The sequence below is a fragment of the Theropithecus gelada genome, chromosome 14 (assembly GCF_003255815.1).
Source record: "Theropithecus gelada isolate Dixy chromosome 14, Tgel_1.0, whole genome shotgun sequence".
NCBI classification, from domain to species: Eukaryota; Metazoa; Chordata; class Mammalia; order Primates; family Cercopithecidae; genus Theropithecus; species Theropithecus gelada.
Window position 1 is genome coordinate 45,663,833 of NC_037682.1, and position 20,070 is coordinate 45,683,902.

Here is a 20,070-nt window from a genome sequence, read left to right on the forward strand (position 1 = left end):
GCTGAGTCTAGGAGTTCAAGACCAGACTGAACAACATAGTGAGACCTTGTCTAGACATAAAATTTAAAAAATTAGCCAGGTGTGACTGTACATGCCTTAGTCCCAGCTACTTGGAAGGCTAAGGTGGGAGGATCATTTGTGCCCAGGAGTTCGAGGCTACAATGAGCTACGATGGTTCCACTGTACTCCAGCCTGAGCAACAGAGTAAGACCTCTGCAAATTCTGCAAAAAGAAAAAAGAAAAGAACAATGCACAAGGCTGGGAAGCATGGAAGGACTTCACAGAGGTGATGCTGACCTGCTTCTGGCAGGTTTGACAAGAGGAGAGAAGCATCTCAGGAAGGTGGAATAGCATGTGCAAGGGCGTAGAGGGGTGAAAGTTCATGGCAGGTTCTGTGTGTTCACCTCACATGGGGTTATTTGGTAGGCTGGGACAAGCAAGATTGCTGTAAAGGAGACTCTGTTCTTAATTCTTATAAATCAGGGGGATGATTTGTCCAAGCTCCCATTTTAAGAAGACCTAAGAACAGCAAGAAGATAGCTTTAAAAAGATAGAGGCTGGAGGAAGGGAGACCAGTTACATGTCTGTTGAAATCATGCAGGAGATGGGTATGAGCACCCAAAGAAGAAGAGGTGAGTGGAAAAGATGACTGATGTCACCAGCATGATGGTATGGGTGGTTCCAAAGGGTAATGGCTGTGAGTTCACAGGTGTCAGGACCTTGTAGATTTGCAGAGACAGAAATAGCTTCTTAAAACCTCCTCATCCACCAAACCTCTCCTACCACCTTTCTCCTTCCTTCCATTTCCATACTCTTCCACCAAGACCTTTGATGTGAAGTAGTGGAAAGAGATCAGTCTGTGTTGACCACCTGGAACAATGCTTGTGAAGGTCTGCCCTGAAGTGCGGTCTGGTTCCTTCCAGCTGTTGGCCTCTTTATTCAGTTCATGGCTTTCTGACCCATCCCCTGGGCCTGACAATTCAGTGTTGACCCTGGCAGGTAGCTCCTCACTGCTAGCTTAGCCTATTTCCCTAAGCATGACCATTCTTGAACTCTCATGGTAGCCACGAGGTAGGGACCCAGTGTTCTGGTACTGTGGAGCCCCTGGTGGGGCTGACCACTTAGAGTCTGGATCTGCCTGTCACTGAGTGGTGTCCTCTGTTCCAGACCTTTCCCATCCCACCATCCAAGAGGCCTGTCCCACATTGTTCAATCACTCAACACTCCCATGTCTGCCTCCCATGCTTCTCTGAATTTTCAGCACCTGCCCAGCTATGGCAGCCACATGACAAATATCTCCTGAATGAAAGTTGGACTGCCCATCTTGCTCATCAAGGCAGAATGAAGAGATCAGGCCAGGAGGCAGGGTTGAAGTCTGGCATCCCAAAAGGTGCCACTGGTGCTTCCTTGAGCAAGAGCTACTCATCAGTGGACCTTCTTTTCTTCACTAAGAAACTGGTGATCTATAAAGTTCCTTCTCACTCCTAAATTCTGCAAGCCCAGCCCCTGTCTGATAAACTAATTTGTGTCCAGCTGTTAATGGCTTAATGTGTTTCCCAGATAACGTACTTCAGTTTAACAGGGGTCTTCCACTCTTTCAGCCAAAGCGATGACTAATGGGAAAAAGCTCAGACAAGGTGGGGGCCGGCCGGGAGAACTTCAGACAAAGTAGGCTCTCTAGACTGCTCCCATGCATGATGTGGGCTGACGCCACTCTACCCACGCATGAGGCAAGGCCGATGGGGGGATGTCAGCTTTTACATGGTCTTAGAATGACAAAAGAAGGGTCAGAAGCAGTGTGGCACCCCATGGGGAGGAGGGAATGAGCTAGATAGCTTGTCAGAGCAAGCCCATTTTGCTTCCAAATAGCTGGGCTTGAATATAAAAATACCACAGAAGAGCTTCACATTGCCTGTCACATGAAAATCCTAGCCATAGTAGTGGCTATTTATTGAGCATGGTACAGGACACCTTTCACTTACTCATCACAGCAATACTGAAAAGGATCCTTTTTCCTATTTTGCAGATAAAGGCTCAGAGAGGGAGAGTGATTGGTCCTCTTCATCTGACTTGAAAGCCACCAAACAGGAGTAAAACTCAGGCCTCCCTGCCTGGTCCCCTATATCTGCAGTTGTCTGCATTACTGTCATATTACATGCAGGAAATGAAACCCCAGAAATGCCATCTCTGGCATAATGAAGGCAAACTGTGTGCAGACATTTTTGCAAGTAGCTTAAAGACGTCAAGTCTCCTTCCTTCTCTGGGGGTACCCAGAGACCTTGGAAAGAAAAGAAGAAGATATATAAAAATTAAAATAAAAGGCTTGTGGAAGTACACAGCTGGTAGGCTTTTCAGAACTTGAGAGTCGAATTTAAGAAAAGTACTAATCCTTCCTAGAGAAGAAAGGACTCCTGTCCACAAGTCAGCAACAAGGAAGGCCTGAGCACAAGAGGTGCCATCTCCCCTCCACCAGCCTTGGAGGGGAGTAAGCCTCCTACCAAAAGGTCAGCCTTGGAACACTGGGGTCTGCAGGGGGTTGAAGGCTGTTGGAGGGTTTGAAAGTAAGACGTATGGCTTTCAGGAGGGCAGACACAATGTCACACTGACAAGCCTACGAATGAATGAATACGCCCCCAGAAAGGGCTGGGTTGGGCTAGCAAAGGATTTCTCTCCCTCCTCTCTTCCCTTTTCTTTTTTCTTGAGATAAAGAATTATGTAAAGGGATCTCCGCATTGCACATACTAAATGCCACTGCATTTATTATATTCCCTTGACAGGGTTTAATTTGTCACTTCCTGGCTCCCCCCACAACTCAGATACTTTCTTCCTTCTAATGGTGGGGGTCAGGTGAGGGTCAAGAATTTCTAGGTGTAGTGTCTCCTATCACCCCTCCCAAAGTCCCTGTGGGCTGCCTACTCTTCTGGAGTAGGTCATGCATGGTCACACCTCCATGCCTTTGCTCAGGCTGTTCCCTCAGCATGGAATGTTTTTCCTTCCATTCTCTACCAGTTGATATCATGTTGATCTGTCAAGACTCAGAGCAAAACTAACTGCTAGTGAATTCTCAGATCCTTTCCACTCATGGGAAGTGTGTATATACTCTTAGTACTTTGCTTCTATCTGCTCTATGGTCTTTATAACAGTATAATTCCTCTTACAGTAGGGGAGGGGTACATTTCATTCATTGTTACGGATGTCAGCAATGACATTAATATTATTACAATTGGATTATAAGTTGCTTAGGAACAGGTACTCTATTTTATTCATCTTTGTATACTCAGAATAGTACTTGGCTTATCATTGGTATAATTAAATAGAATTAACAGATTCAGTGTCAGGGCTATAGGGAATTTAAAGATCATCCCAGCCTACTCCCTAATTTTCCAGAAGAATCTGAGTCCCCTATATAGACCCGTTTCCACTGTACCATCAAAAATGTAATGAAAATAAACTGCACTGAAACAGGAAGCCAGAAATACTAGGCACAAAGGCATCTTGGGTGAGACCTCAGGAAGAAATCAGAAATTCATGATGCCCTCACCAGGCTAAAGATTCACTTGTTTGCTAGGAATCTGGATATGTACTTGACATTTTCTTTTAAATATTACCAGAAGGAGAGCTTTTGGAGAGCGAAGATTATGTGTCATTTCTCTCCACAGCCCTCAAAACACTGTGAAACATAGAAGGCACTCAGGGTAAAAAATAAGTTTCAGGATGAATGAATGAATAATTGAAGACTAATTTGAAAGCTCCAGGGTAAGTGGTTTTTTACTTATTCAAGCAGACAAACTGGTCCCAAGCAACCCAGGGCACATATCCCAAGAGCAGACATACGATTCCCACAAATCCAAGGGTTGCCAGGTGCCCCTGGCATTTATTTGCTCTGTTCAACATCCGGGCCTGAAGACTCCTTCTCCAGCCCCCTCCCCACCCACTGCCTCAATGCAGCAGATAAGGGTTGAAATTGTGCAATCTTTGGGAGACCTCTCACCCCCTTTGAAGGGCCTCCGTGCTGCTCGACCTCCCTCCTCCCACCCTCCCAGGAGCTGCACCTCTAGGGTCAGGGCATGGGGACCTGTGATCATTTTGGGAAGTACCTTAAAGACTAATTTTAGGCATACCTAGTCTACTCAGGTGGGTTAGGGGTTCATTAAGGTGAAACAAAAATTTTTTTTAACTTAAAAAAAATTCCTGCCACAGAACTGTGGGCACAGAAATATGGATAGCTATTGTTAAAGCACTTTTAAAAGTTCAGTGGCTTCTAACTTTTGTCCTCTGTTCTGGTTTTGTATTTGAATGATTCAGAGAAACAGTTTAGAAAGGAGTTGCCTTCAAACTCTCACTGGGTTGCATTGGTTTGTTGGTTTTTTGTTTTGTTTTGTTTTCGGTGGTTGTGGTTTGGTGAGGGTGAGGGTTGGTGTGGTTTTGTTTACTTTATTTTCCCTGTGGGATCAGCCCTTTCATTCTTGGCCAGTTCTGGTCACTAGGAATTAAGGTTAGCAATTTAAGAAGCAGTGTCTTTCCCAAAGGGCTGTGGTCTATGTTTCCTGGGAACTATTGAGGAACTGAGTGCCTCCCTAATAACCCTTTTGCTGTAGGGAATGTGGTTGCTAAATGCTACCTGATTGAACAATTAAAGGAAAACAAATAGCCTTGAAGTGGGTTAAAAAATTATTACCTGATGGGAGGCTTGGGAAACCTTTCCCTTAGAACAAAAACAGTAGGTAAACTAACTCCATTTTTGTTAGGCATCCTAATCCTCCCAGGAGATGGTTGTTTGCAAGCACACATGCACAACGGTGGACACAATCTACTCCAGGGCTTCCTCCTTCACCCAGCCCAGGAGAGGGTGTCTCCAATGAGCATCACTGGGGTGGGGGTGGATACTGGCACTCTGGGTCTGGTCCACAAACATGAGTTGAGGGAGGACAGGTGCATCGGCAGAAACAGAGTGTATTTGCAATCACCCTCTATCCAAAAGTCCAGAGAGACAACCTGGAAAATCCCAAAATGAAGGTGCCATTGTTTAGCAAAGGAAAACTTCAGCTGCTGCTAATGACTTGCTTTTGGCTTCTGTGCAGGTCCATGACATTGCATTGGTCGTAATTACTGCTGCTGTTGATTGACCTCAGCAGTTCTGGGCATTTCTCAGATTGTAGAGCAGAACCAGTAGGGAGGTCCTCCAGAGCAAACTCAGTTCCTTTCCACAGCTTCCTTCCTGGTCATATTCCAATGAAATGCCAACATCAAGAACTCATGATAACCTGGTTTTATGTTTTTCAAAAACACTTTCACATCAGTTATCCTGGCAATTATTCTTAGAACCGCTCTGTGAACTAAGCTGAATGGCTGGCATGGTCCCATTTTCCTGAGAAGGACACTGAAGCACAAAGAGGTTGAATGAGCTGTCCAAAGTTGCACAGCTGCTTAATGAGAGGTTCACACTAGGCCTTAGACCTATTAGCTCCTATCCAAATACCCTCCTCATAGGTTCCCAAGACAAGTGGACTTTACACAATAATGTTATTATTAGCAAAAGCAATGGTAGCAGCAACTATAGCTAATACTTCCATGTACTTCTCAGAATGGTGCCTGGTACTATATACATAAAAGTATATCTTACTGACTTATCATAGGATGTAACAATATAGGTTTGAAAATTACATTTTACAGACGGGAAAACAGGAACAAACAAGTTAAATAGCTAGCTTAAGGTCACACAGCTAGTAAGTGATACAGCGTGGATTTAAACCCTGTTTGGCTACAAAATCCACATTCTTAACCTGTGCTGTTCTGTCTCACTGTGTGGTAACCTCATAATCATAATAAGAACCTAAGAATCACCAATAAATTCATAATATAAATATATATAAATATAGTCAACTGTACAAAACCTTTCAGTTAACCCTTTTGTTTCCCTTAGAACAAAAATAGTAGGTAAACTAACTGAAAGGTTTTGACAAATAACATGTGGCATTCCTAGTTAGTGGGGTTTTTTTCTTGTCTTTTTTGTTTGTTTGTTTTTGATGATTAGTGTTATTACTAGTAAATTTCTCATTGAATGTACCAAATTCTTTCTCAGTCCATGCAATCATAGATAGTGTTTTAAATAGCTCTGTGACCTGGGGCAAGTTATAAACCTCTCTCCATCTCAACCTTCTCTTCTGTAAAATGGGTATGACCATGCTTATCTCTCAAGGTTGTCTTGAAAATCAGGTGAGATACTACATGTGAAAGCACTTGGAAAACTGTGAATTCCTAAAAACCAATTTCCCAAAATTAATTGGTGTGAAACAAAGTTTAGCTGTTTCAACAACCTCACATATGCGTCTTAACTGCAAGACTTCTAGGAGTGTAAATATGAGAGTGAGCATTCAGGATCTCCAGGAAGAAAATTAGAAATGGAATATTTTCCAAATTTATTTGACTACAGAACCCTGTGGGTAGAGCATTTCTCAAGGTACTATGCTGAGGAATCTAATTCAGGATATGTCTCCCATGAGGCGGAATCTGGCTTGTATCTTCCCAGAAAGCTCCCCATCGCAGCAACATTCAAAGCAACCCTCAGATGCCACCTGAAGTCACCTCTAGATTTCCCTACTTAATCTTGAGACTGCACCAGGAGACTTAAGCCTGAGTTTCTGCCATTACAAAGATCAACCCAAGGACTACAGGATACAAGTGGGGAGAGGAAGAGGCCCTGGGGCTCCAACAGAACCATGACTAGAGACCTTCGACACTTCCACCCTAGTCCTTGTGTCCTATACACCAGTGGTCCCCAACGTTTTTGGCACCAGGGATCAGTTTTGTGGAGGACAAGTTTTCCATGGACCCGGGGGGCAGGGGATGGTTTTGGGATGATTCAAGCGCATTACATTTATTGTGCACTTTATTTCTATTACATTATAATATATAATGAAATAATTATACAACTCGTTATAGTGTAGAATCAGTGGGAGCCCTGAGCTTGTTCTCCTGCAACTAAATGGTCCCATCTGGGGGTGATGGGAGACAGTGACAGATCATCAGGCATTAGATACTTGTAATGAGAATCCTATTGTGAACTATGCACATGAGGGATCTAGGTTGCATGCTCCTATGAAAACCTGATGCTGCTACTGATCTGACCTGAGGCAGAGCTCAGGCAGTAACGTGAGCAACGGGGAGCGACTGTAAGTACAGATGAAACTTCGCTCGCTCACCTGATGCTTACCTTCTCCTGTGTGGCCAGGTTCCTAACAGTCCATATACTGGTACCAGTCCATGGCCTGTGGGCTGGGGACCCCTGCTATACAGAATCTGGCTTCTATCAGGCAGCCTCCTGCAGAGTCACAACCCAAAAGCCAGTCACTCAGAACGTGTAGCTGGCTCCTGACACAAAGCCAAGATTTGAAGAACGGCTCTACTGATGATAAATCTCCAACCTTCCAGCAAGGAGCAGATAGGTAAGAACAACAATGGGATTGGCCCTTCACATGGGGGCAAAATTGGAGGGGAACTCCTTTCTCTGCTCAGACTTCACTGTCCTATGGAGGTGGGTGCGAGGTGTCCAAAGTTTTTACCACTTTATTCTGATAAAAATTGCTAGCATTTATTATTTACATACCTGTCCTAGGCACTATCTAAGTGCTTTATATAAATCACCATCTTCAGTCCTCACAATAAACCTTTGAATATGGTACCACCAGCATTTTACAGTACAATGGAGGTATACAAGTATGAAGCAAATTGCTAATTGTCACACAGCTTATAAATAGCATGGCTGGAATTGCAACACAGGCCTGTCAGACTGCATAGCCTGGGACCTAAGCTTCTGTGCCTTTCTGCATTTTTCCTTAGACCAGTCCTTGCCATCCCTCCTCTACCCCATGGAGTTCACACAGAACTAGCCTGCCTCAAGACAGCCCTTTGGATATTTGAGGACAAGTGCTAAGGCTTCCTGAATCTTCTCTAGGCCAGGACAAAGGCCATGGTTCTTTCAATACTTCTTCTACCTCTTTTCCGTCCTTTGGCCACACCAGTCCATCCTTGAAAAGGCTCCTCAGGCATTCTCGGAGGGGTGCTCAGAAGCCCTTATCAGCTACCTTCTGTTGACTGAACTCATCAAACTCTACTTCACTGACTGATATTAGGCAAGCAGAGCAAACAGCACCATGGGGCTGTGCTGCTGTGAAGGCAGAGAAAGGGCTGCAGAGAGGAAGTGCTGACTGCTTTGTCTTCTCTCCTTCCTGATGAGAACACGGAAAAAAACAGCCTGCCCTTCAGAGATTGCCTCCCTGTCTCTGCTTTCTCAAGGAAATGTTTTTCCGAGAGCCACTCAACATGCGTGCAGGACGCCCATCCTGGATGAAGAAGTTCCAACCACATGCGTCTGCTCTTCATAACCTGGAGGAGACCCTGTGCCCTGGCATCTCTCCCTGTTTCCCAGGATTGCTGAGGATTTGCCATCCCAGCTGGAACCCTTAGATCTTAGAGCTGGTAAACATCAGGCTCTGCTCAGGCTCCGCAGCTTCTCTGCGGTTGGCAGGGATCAAGCCTGTCTGCAGAGAAGAGATAGACATGGGTCTGTTTTCACTGGACAGACTCATGGTTATCTTCCCAAAGGAAGCCTAGGGGGCTGGGCTGGGAGCCTGGAGATCTGCACTACAGGCCCTCAGGGTCTGAGTGCATCCTCCAGAGAAAAGCTGCTTGAATTCAAGATCTGGTCTTCCCTGGAAAGCTATGTGACTTGGGGCAAATTATTTAAATTTTTCATGTCCTGCTCTCTCATCTGCACATGTGGATTATAATGATGACTGTCTCTCAAGATTGCTGTGGGGACCATGTGAGATATGCATGTGAACACGGGGCACAGTGCCTGGCAAATGATCAGTGATTGTTGAATGTTTATTGTTCCTATTGGTATTATTGCTTTATATAACTTGACTAGGGATCCAGTTATACACGGCTAGAGCATTTTCAACTTTGCAAGGACTTTCATTATTCTCTCATTTGATCCTAATAATTCAGTGAGGTGACAACATCAAGGTTACCATTATAATTGTGTAGGAGAAAACACTAAAGTCCAGAAAGGTCAAGTGACTGGTTCAAGGTCACAGTGCAGACCCATGATTAGATCCCAGACCATCTGACCTCCTGCCTTGGGCTCCTGAGACATGGCTGTGATGAAGTTTGACATATACAATCACTGCATTTTCCCTCCTGTTATATATAGCTGTCTTATTTACTAAAATCAAGAGCTACACTCATGATCTAGGACATAAAATTCCCAAATCTGGATATGTACAGGCTACCCTGATCTATACACCCCAATTTCTATCCTAAGGGAAGTCCGAGGAAGAGATTCTTATATCTTTTCATTCCCTGACCTGGTTCCTGGGCCAAGGCTGGTCCAGTCCCTGCCTGGTGCATGAGTCAGTTTATAGCCTGGCGCACTGCCCAGTCCATCCCATCCTGGGACATCAGGTTCAGCCAAGACTCATTGTCTGACTATGAGCCAAAACTCAAGGGTGTAGCGTAGTAAGTACTCCTGGAGCCTTCCACAGGATCATCCCCTGCAGTCCACCCCACAAGGAACCTTTTATGATTGCCCTAGGAATGGGCCCAGGCTCTCTTTTGCAGTGATCCAAATCCAAGCTCATTTCTCCTGAGGCCTCTGGACTGTAGCAAAGCAGGGTGGGAGAAGGAGGTGGAAGGAAGGTGTAGCTGGCTGCTCCAGATGCATCCCTCTAGTTGCCAATCCCAAGCGGCCTATAGAAGGAGATCCCAGGGTAGAAGGGTTCACACCTGGAGCTGAGAGGCACCATGCTCCATGAAGTGGCTCCAGAACTCCCAGCTTTTCACACCATGATCCATCCAGGACTGATAAGCACCATCCAGTCCCTGTCCACACCAACTGGCTTTCAAGCTGGCTCTGCTGTGTGTTCCTGGGAAGGACAGTTTATCTCGGCACTCTTCTGGCTCTGAGAGCTACTTCACTGCCTCCTTAAGAGACATCAGCATTGACTCCACTCAGCACTTATTGTCCAGGGATGCTCGAATGACATCAGCTTCCTGAGAGCTGGACAGTTCCCCTCACATCAAAGCCTGGCTAAGCTCCCCTCTACTGCCATCGCCATGTTCACACTTGGATTCATCCTTCAGACCATGACAGCACATAGAACTGGCCTCTCACAGTCCACAGGCATCCCGAGCACTGTTTGGTACCATCATCTGATTCCTCTTTGCATTACACAGAGCCAACAGGGTTGAGGATTTAAAAAGAGGGCCTTGTTGCATATGAGTAGCACTGCAAGGGTTGAAAACCAGCTGGCCACATGGTAGAATTGTCCTTATATTTATTAATGTATCCAGCAAATATTTGTTTGAATGACCACTAAGTGCCAGGTTCTATTCTGGGTGATACGGAGGGAGAGTGAAGAATGAGACAGACAAAGCTGGCACCTGCCCTGGAAGAGCTGATGCTAGGCTGGCATTGGCGACAAACAAGCAAGTGAAGGTATAGTAAGTCCTAGGGAGACAGGCCTCTGAGGGATAGCATGTTCCTGGTGTGGAGGGGGGAGAGCATTTTGGAGGGGCTGCTCAGAGAGGCTTTTCCAAGGAGAGCTTCTGAAGCAGAGGCTTAAACAAAGGCAGGAAGCAAGCCACATGGAAGACCTGAAGAGGCAACGTTGCGGGGAGAGGGAACAGGAGTGTGCCAGCCCGGAGCAGAATGTGACCAGTGTGCCCCCAAACAGCCAGCAAGCTACTGAGGCTAGAGCACAATGAGCAAGGCAGTGGGCAAGAAGATGTGAGCAGGAGAGAAGGGTCAGGCCAGCTTGTATAAAGCAAGAGTCAGCAAACTGCCACCCAGGGGCCAGATCCAGTCCTCAGCCTGTTTTTGTAAGCCCATCAGTTAAGGACAAGTTTCAGTTTTTCCATTTTTAAAGGGTTGGAAGGAGAAGGAGACAGAGGGAGGGGGAGGGGAACGGGAAGAGGAAGAAGACAGAGGAGGGGAGAGGGAGGGAGGGAGGGAAGAAGGGAGGGAGGGAGAGAAGAAAGGGAGGGAGGGAGAGAAGGAAGGGAGGGAGGGAGGGGAAAGGATGAGGAGGACAGGATGAGGAGGAGGAGGAGGAAGGATGAGGAAGAAGGAGGAGGAGGAAAAGAAGATGATGATGTGATAGACTCCTATTTGGCCCACAAACCCTAAAATATTTACTATCTGGCTTTTTACAGAAAAAAGTTTGCTTATCCCTCATATGGAGACCTACAGAATAGTAAGCCATTAAATTTTATTTCTGGTGTTATCAGAAGTCATTGGAAATAAAAGTCACTGGAGGGTCCTAAGCAAACAAGTGGAACAACCTCATGTAAATATGTCAATGCCTATACTCTGGCTACACCATGGAGAGATGACTGCAGGGTCCAGGGTGGTGGCAGAGGGGTCAGATCCAGGACACTTGCACAGGAATGAGAGGAGGGTAGTGTTGTCTGGGAGGGTAGCAGTGAGTGTGGTGAAGAGGGATCAATTTTGAAATAGATTGGCGAAGATATGCAACTGAATATGAGTGTGAGGGAAAGAAAGGAGTGAAGGATGACTCTTAAGTTTTTAGTTTGAACAATTGGGCAAGTGTTGGTGCCACTGACAAAGACACAGAAGACTAAGGGAGAAACAGTCTGTGAGATGAGCTTGAGAAATCAAGAGTTCCAGGTTAGGCATGACCAGTTTGAGATGATTAGACATCAAATGGAGACATTTATATACACATCCATGCAAGATGCACACATATGACATAAAGAATGATGATGTCACTGATGCTATGTGAGAAAAGAAAAGAAAATACAGTGTACTGAAGGCTTACTCTTACATGTGAATATTTCATATTCATTCTCACAACAACCTGTAAGGAAAAAAATTTCCATTTATCTCTCCTATTTTACTGATAAGAAAGCAAAACCTGGGGTTCAAGTTTCTTAACACCTCATCTATTAGTGTGCACAATACATCTGTGTCTACTTGGGAATATGCCCTTCCTGTTTTGGTGTTTGTGTTGAAGCATTTTTATTTGGGGACACAATGGACAAATTGAGTTCTCCCAGTTGTCTGGAATTGTTTCTACAGACCAGAGACAATAAAATTTTCTTGTTTCTTACCTCTGCATTTAGTACAATTAAATAAACACATGTTTTCATTATGATGCTTTTTCTTATACAGTATTTAATTATAAAATACATGCTTATTAGTTAAAATTATAAATATAAAAAAATAGAAAGAAAGGGAAAATTCATAATGTTTCTAGCCCTTAAATACGGCCATGGTTGAACATGCTGGGACTGTCTGAAGGCTATACTTACCTGCTGTATCAATAACAACAATTAGTTTCTGGGTTCAGAACTGTGGGTAGAAGGTGGGAGGAGAGACAGGATCAGGAAAAATAACTAATGTGTACTAGGCTTAATACCTGGGTGGTGAAATAATCTGTACAACAAACCCCCATGACACAAGTTTACTTATGCAACAAACAAACCTACACATGTACCCCTGAACTTAAAATAAAATTTTTAAAAAAGAAAGAAATTGAAGAGGATCCCAAAGGAAGCTATGAACTATATGGCAGAGTCAGGTAATAAAAATGCCTGATATTTATTAAAGCAACACACAGCTGTGTGGCAAGCACCACACTGAGTGCTTTAACTGCATGACCTTATTTAATTTTTGCACTTCACCTACAGTTGAGGAAACTGTGGCTTTCATTACCTCCAAGCAGCAATACCAAGATTTAAATTCAGGTATAATAGGAGATCTTCAACTAGGCATTGTTCTCTGCCTAAGAACAATTAGGATCTATTGCAAGGCAAAGAAGTACTCAAGAACTAGTTCTTGAAAAAATAAATAAAAAGTAAGGAACCTGATAAACTCAGAACAAAAGTAGAAGAGCTTTGGGAACTGGGACAATCCAAGATTGACTAATTGATTCATAATTCCACATATATTTATTGAGCAGCTACTAAGTGCTAAGCACTAAGGTAGACACCCTGGAGACCAGCAGTGAACAAGACAGACTAAAACCTCAGTCTTGTGGTGCTTACATTTTAGAGGATGTATCACTGTGGAGGGTGGAATCCAGGAAGGTGCTGAGAGTGGCTGGCCACCTTGATTTCCCCCAGGAATGCTTCCTCTAAGACCCTAGAGGTCTGATCATTTCACTAAGGCACATGTTCATCCTGTGCCAATCCACTTGTTCTAAAAAGTGAAGAACTTCAGGAATGGAAAAAATCTAATTACAGAGCACTACTTCTATTTTATTCTTTAGACTTAACATTGTCTAACTGGTGATTCCTGGCCATCTCTTATTAGCTTACTTCTGCTCAATTTCCAGTCAGACCCACTAACTGGGATTTTTAACAGGAGGGGTCTCCATGGATAGAGAGATGTTATATGGCCATACGTTTTGCAGTGGGCAGGGCAGTGAAGGGGAAGGAGGGTTCATAGCTTTTGTTACATTTCTGAAGGGGTGTGTAACTTCAAAAAAGGTATTAAAAAAAAATCATAGCTCTAATCTTTTTCCACTTCAGTGATCTTTCCCATAGTCTGTGAATGTTGCCTCTTTTTTTCCTTAACAGTCTCCCATGGAGCTGAGACAGTGGCATTTGGGGTTTGCTTTCAGAAACGATGCAAGTACGGCATTGGTATTTTTCCAGGCACAGCATAAAACGGAGCCTAATTCATTCACTTCCACATTGACACAAGGGAGAATGTTCTAATTCCGCAGCCACTGAGAAAGGCAATGTCGCCCCCAGGCTTCACACAACCCTCTTTCACTTGATTATTATTTGAGTCTCACCCCTGGCCCTGACTCCACACCGTGGGTCTACACCATTTCCCTGAGTACACACAGTCTTAGATTCCTTTGAGCCAAAGAAAATAACACTGTTCTGATAGTCAAAGGCAAGAACAGACTTTCTAAGCAGGTTGTTCATCTGCCAGAATTCTTGCATGCTATGCTTATTCTTAAACTCCAGATATCAATCACCATCTCTATAGGGTAGAGAAATGGAACAGAAAATACAGACAGTCTCCTGTTATTTCATTTTGTTGAAAGTAAGTAGCATATTCAAGTGGAACATTTAAGATCCAAGATCTTTGTGAGCATTCATTCCTTCATTGCTCCAACAAATACATATCACATATCTACTGTGCTCCAGATACTTTTTAAGTGCTGAGGACAAAGCAGTGAACCAGACAGACAAGGTTCTTGCCCTCCTGGAGCTTATGGACATGTGCAGGAAGAAGACATTACAGGTAAATACAAGTGTGCTAAGAAGTATGAAGGAAAATATGAAGTGCTATTGGGGACAGGTAACCAAAAGGCCCTATGTAGTAGATTGATGTTGAGGAATAAAAAAGACTTCCCTAGCTGGGCGTGGTGACACATGCGTGTAATCCTAGCACTTTGGGAGGCCGAGGCGGGTGGATTGCAAGGTCAAGAGATTGAGACCATCCTGGCCAACATGGGGAAACCCCGTCTCTACTAAAAATACAAAAATTAGCTGGGCGTGTTGGTGGGTGCCTGTAATCCCAACTACTCAGGAGGCTGGGCAGGAAAATTGCTTGAACCCAGGAGGTGGAGGCTGTAGTAAGCCAAGATCACGCCACCACCTCCAGCCTGGCAAGAGTGAGACTTTGTCTCAAAAAAAAAAAAAGAAGACTCCCCTGCTGAAGTAACAGCTATGCTGAGACCCAAGTAGAGATTGCTGAGGCCAAGATGCACGGAGAACAGAAGATTAGGAGCCATCAAGGCTTCTGCAAAGGCCCTGAGGCCAGAACTAATACAGCATATTGCAACAACTGGAAGAAAGCCTGTGTGGCCATGGAAAATGAAGCCACAAATGTCTGGAAACATGCCGGAGAAGAACTTGGGGATTTGCATAGAGTGGGCTTTGCATATCATTGTAGGGATTTGGATCTTTATGCTGACAACAATGGGGAATCATGAAGTATTTGGCATGTGTGTGTGGGTTTGTCTGACATGAGCAGATTTGAGGGTTTGTTTCGTTTGTTTGTTTGTTTTGAGATGGAGTCTCATTCTGTTTCCCAGGCTGGAGTGCAGTGGCACAATCTTGACTCACTGCAGCCTCTGCCTCCCGGGTTCCAGTGATTCTCCTGCCTCAGCCTCCCGGGTAGCTGGGATTACAGGCACATGCCACCACGCCTGGCTAATTTTTGTATTTTTCGTAGAGACAAGGTTTCACCATGTTAGCCAGGATAGTCTTGAACTCCTGACCTCAGGTGATCTGCCCCCCTTGGCCTCCCAAAGTGCTAGGATTACAGGCGTGAGCCACTGCACCCAGCCAGATTTGAGGTTTTACAAGACCATTCTGACTACAATGTGGAACATGGGCAAAGTTCAGTAGACCAGGGGAAAGATGCAGATGGTTTGGACCAGGGTGAAGGTAATGAACATGAAAAGAAACAGACTTACTTAGGAGAAAACCAGGAGCATGAACCAACAGAACTCAATGGTAGGTTAAATGTGGAGATGAGGATGAGGGTAGGATTAGTCCTTTAATCCGAAATTTCTGCTAGTCCTCAAAGCAGTTCTAGACATCCCTTCCTCCCTCTCCCCTAGGAAATGGCTGAGTGGACATCACGATTGGGGTTACAGTAGCTGGGTGTAAATCTGAAACAACCACTAACTCATGAGGCTTTAGTGACACTGGCCATTGTTGTGTTGATTGAAAAGCCATGGATGTCCTCACCTGGAGCCTTTGTGTTGGCTATTGTGCTGCCTGGATCAGGCTCTCTGGTCTTTACCTGGTGGATTGTTCAGTTTTCATGCTGCTGCCTCAGAGTGCTCAGAGGGCTCAGGGTCTTCCTTGAGTCCCTCATCCAAAGTTGCCCCTGTCACTCCTGAACATATCATTCTACTTTACTTTCTTCATAGTATTGTCACTCACTGAAATAAACTTATTTTTGCATTTGTTTATTCGTGTTTTGTCCACATCTCTCCACAATAATGTAAATTCCATAGAATAGAACTCTTGCCATTCTTGCACTACACTGCTTAGAACAGTGCCTGGTACCTGGTAGGTACTCAATAAAAAGAAGATAAATGAGTGAATAACTCCCCCAAGACAAAAGGCCTCAGACTGCCCTCTCCTTGGGCATTTTGGACATCCACAGCAACCTTGACTTCAGCCTTGGCCTGGTCCGAGTGGTCCCTGTGGGTGGATTCCCCACCAGCTGCTTCAGACTCATTCTGGCCTCCATCTCAAAAAAAGGCTCAGGTAAGCTGCAGTACAGCACCCCCATGGGGAATTCCTTTTCTTTATTCCCCAAAACAGAAGAACCACCAGCACTGGTATTTTTCCAAACTCTATACCTTGGGGCACAAAGCAAAGGTGATAGGATCCCAGGACAGAATTACTTATTCACGCCCGTGACTGGAAGAACTCACAAGCAAATATTGCTTGTGCTGCTGATTTGTTACTATTTTTTCTCGCTAGTTTTCCCTATAGAGCTCAGGGTCGAAGTCATCTGCACTTGTAGTTCATAACGGGTTCTTTTTAACCCAGTGTATTGGACAACATTTGGTTCTCCTAGCTAAATTTCTTCTCAGAAAGGGCACTAGATTCTTCTCTCTTACTCCTCTAAATTTTATTTTGAAAAGATGCTGTTTGCATAACATGAAGATAGGGACTGTATTCTACAGAGGGGAAAGAAGCGTGGCATAGTAAGACCCAGCCAGGCCCCTGAAGAGCCCACCAAAGGGACAAGTCAGTGCTTCGTCACCAGTGAATGGTCATTTCTCAGAGCCTGTGAGTCGATGGTTGGTGTAAATGGCTGTTCTGTTTTCCTGCAACATGCCTGCCTTCTCCCCTGAAGCCAGGAGGGAAATAACTGTTAATGGAATCACTGTCCAGTATTATTTCAACTAAACCATAATATGATGCTGATAAGACGATAAGATCAATTGTCATCTTATAAACCTACTGGATTGCCCTGGAGTTGGGTTGGGAGTGGGCCTGAGAATAAGGTAAAGGACAGGGTCTTAGAATGGCTGGGTTAGACAGAGGGTCTCATGCTCCAGCCTGTCTCTCGGAGGAGCAATGTCAAAGCTCACCCTAGCAGATATGCTGGGCCGCCCTTGAAATGAAATGAGGATACAGTTCTGTTTTAAACCCTAATTCAGTTGCAGGAACTCTCACTTAACTGGGAATATTTTTCTTTTTCAAATACATAGGTGTTATCCTATCCATTTGCCTCTTTCGGAAAATGGAGGCAAATGGACAGGATAACACCTCTGTATTTGGAAATTTACACACACACAAAATCAGCTTTGAAGGATGCTATGGAGGGCTGAGCTCAAGATAATGGCAGTGCCATCTGTAGACCACCTTGCCCCCACCCCCAGCATTTCCACATGCTCCACAACACCACTCATCTGTGTCTTCTGCACCTGCGCCTCGAACGGCAACATCAGCAATCATTCATTGAATAATGATTCTTCAGGATGTGATGAGCACTTTGTATATATTATTTTTCAGTTCACATTTAAAAAACCCATGAGGTTAGTATCATTATTATTTATATATTACAAACAGTAAACTGAGAAATTAAAGACATGAAGCAACTTGCCCAAGAAAATATAGCTAGTAAGTAGTACCTGATGTGCGAGCCAACCCCAGGAGTACCCAGCACCAGAGGCCCCGCTCCATGCTGTTCCTGACCTCTCTTTGACCAAGCAGTCGATTTATTCTGTTTACTAAGTCAGGAAAAGTGCATTTGTTTGGTTCTTTTCCCAGAAAAACTTTCACCAACTATTTTTCATAACACTAAATTCAAATAATACCTGAGCCGTAGTTTCTCCTTGTAAGTTAGGGTGTCCGGCCGGGCGCGGTGGCTCAAGCCTGTAATCCCAGCACTTTGGGAGGCCGAGACGGGCGGATCACGTGGTCAGGAAATCGAGACCATCCTGGCGAACACGGTGAAACTCCGTCTCTACTAAAAAAATACAAAAAACTAGCCGGGCGAGGTGGCAGGCGCCTGTAGTCCCAGCTACTCGGGAGGCTGAGGCAGGAGAATGGCGTAAACCCGGGAGGCGGAGCTTGCAGTGACCTGAGATCCGGCCACTGCACTCCAGCCTGGGCGACAGAGCCAGACTCGGTCTCAAAAAAAAAAAAAAAAAAAAAGTTAGGGTGTGTTGGACAAGATTATTATTAGAGTGTCTTTCAGATCCAAAGTTCTATGATTTCATTCTGATCAACTGCACAAAAGCACCTTCTTTCTCTCAAGAAAGAAGTTGGGGAGTAGGGGATCTTATTAGGTTCTTCAGAATATCCACTAGTAATTCTCTGTAGACGGGAGGGTTCCTCCAAAATCCTCAGAGGGGGTAATTAATTAAGATCAATGACCTCCTGGGGGTTGTGGAAAAGAGGGCAGAAGCAGTTGCTCTGCCTCCCTGGTGAGGTCTTGGCTCCCTCTCTGGCAGCCAGCTGGGTCTAGTCACAAGGCAATTGCCAGCCTCATCAATCCCCCATGCACCAGCGCCACAACCAGCCAGAGCTGGCGCAGACGAAACCCACAATCCCCTAGGTCAATTGACTGCACTGCAGCAAAATAGTAGAGGGCTCCACTGGGCCCCAAGCCTGAGCCCTGCTCCCCTGCAACCTGCTCAGTTCACCCACCACTGGGGCTGCCCACCAGCTCAGCTCACCCTTCCCTGCGAGGCCTGGGCCTGTCCTCGGCCATCATGTCTCCTTCTACACATTGGTGGGAATGGATTCCTGGTCCCCAGCACTGCCTCTTATAACGAAGTCACCCCACTTTCATCACAGTTGCTGCCTCCTGCTCCTCTGACCCACCACCACCCTTTGCTGGCTCCAGCTCCTCCAGCCCCTCTCTATTACTCATACATTTCATGTGCTCCTTTTTACCACTCAAGTCTCATCTCACACAGCCCCTCCTCAGAGAGGCCTTCCCTGAACCATCACTTGTCACATTACATTATTTTCTTCGCTGCCTTTAGTATTACTTGAAATTACTGTGTTTATGTATTACATCACCTGGTTCCTTCACACTAAAATATACATTCTACGAGGGCAGGACCCCTCCTATTTTGTTCATCTTTGTGTCCTAGTGCCTCAAATAGAGATGTAGGTGCTCAATAAATGGAGTGAACAAAACCCTTTATTCTCAACCTTCCTCATCTATGAAGTGGAGGGGATAATATTTACACCACAATGTAAATATTATGATGAGTTAATATTATGATGCTGCTGTGAGGATTAGAGACAATGTATAATATTTTCGGGGTTTGTTGAAGACTAGGTTCCAATAACTGGGCAATGATGATGGTAATGATAATGGTGACACAGAGAGAGGTAGCACCAAGAGACTGGGGGTAAGACTGCAGGCTCCAGAGTCTGATTTTGGCTTTGGCAATTAATTAGCTATTTGATCTTCAGCAAATAAATTCTCTAAGCCACAGTTTCCTCATCTATAAAATAGAGATTATAACAGTATCTCTTAAGGCTTTTGTGTGGATTAAATAGGACAATCCATGAAAAGTACCCAGAACAATATCTAGGACATACCATACCCTCAATAAGTGTAAGTTGTTACTGTGCCCCAGATACGGGGCTATTCATGTCCCTTATACCTTCCCATCACACACCATGCAGCCTAGGAAGCACTTTCCCATAAATCCTCTTAGTTCATGCTGCTGAATCTTATGATGAAGAGGAATTACCCACTCTACTTTATAGCTGATAAAACTGGTGTTCAGAGAGGTCAAACAACTTGCCCAAGGTCACACAGTTAACCCGAGGCAGAGGAGCAAAAGCCTTTAATTCGGCCGGGCGCGGTGGCTCAAGCCTGTAATCCCAGCACTTTGGGAGGCCGAGACGGGCGGATCACGAGGTCTGGAGATCGAGACCATCCTGGCTAACACGGTGAAACCCCGTCTCTACTGAAAAATACAAAAAAAAACTAGCCGGGCGAGGTGGCAGGCGCCTGTAGTCCCAGCTACTCGGGAGGCTGAGGCAGGAGAATGGCGTAAACCCGGGAGGCGGAGCTTGCAGTGAGCTGAG

General features: G+C 44.9%; 1 protein-coding gene across 4 annotated transcripts in view; it reads right to left on the bottom strand.

Annotated features, from left to right (window-relative positions):
• NAV2 (neuron navigator 2) overlaps nucleotides 1-20,070 on the bottom strand; it is a 757,451-nt gene that overhangs the window by 344,202 nt on the left and 393,179 nt on the right. The window lies entirely within an intron of this gene.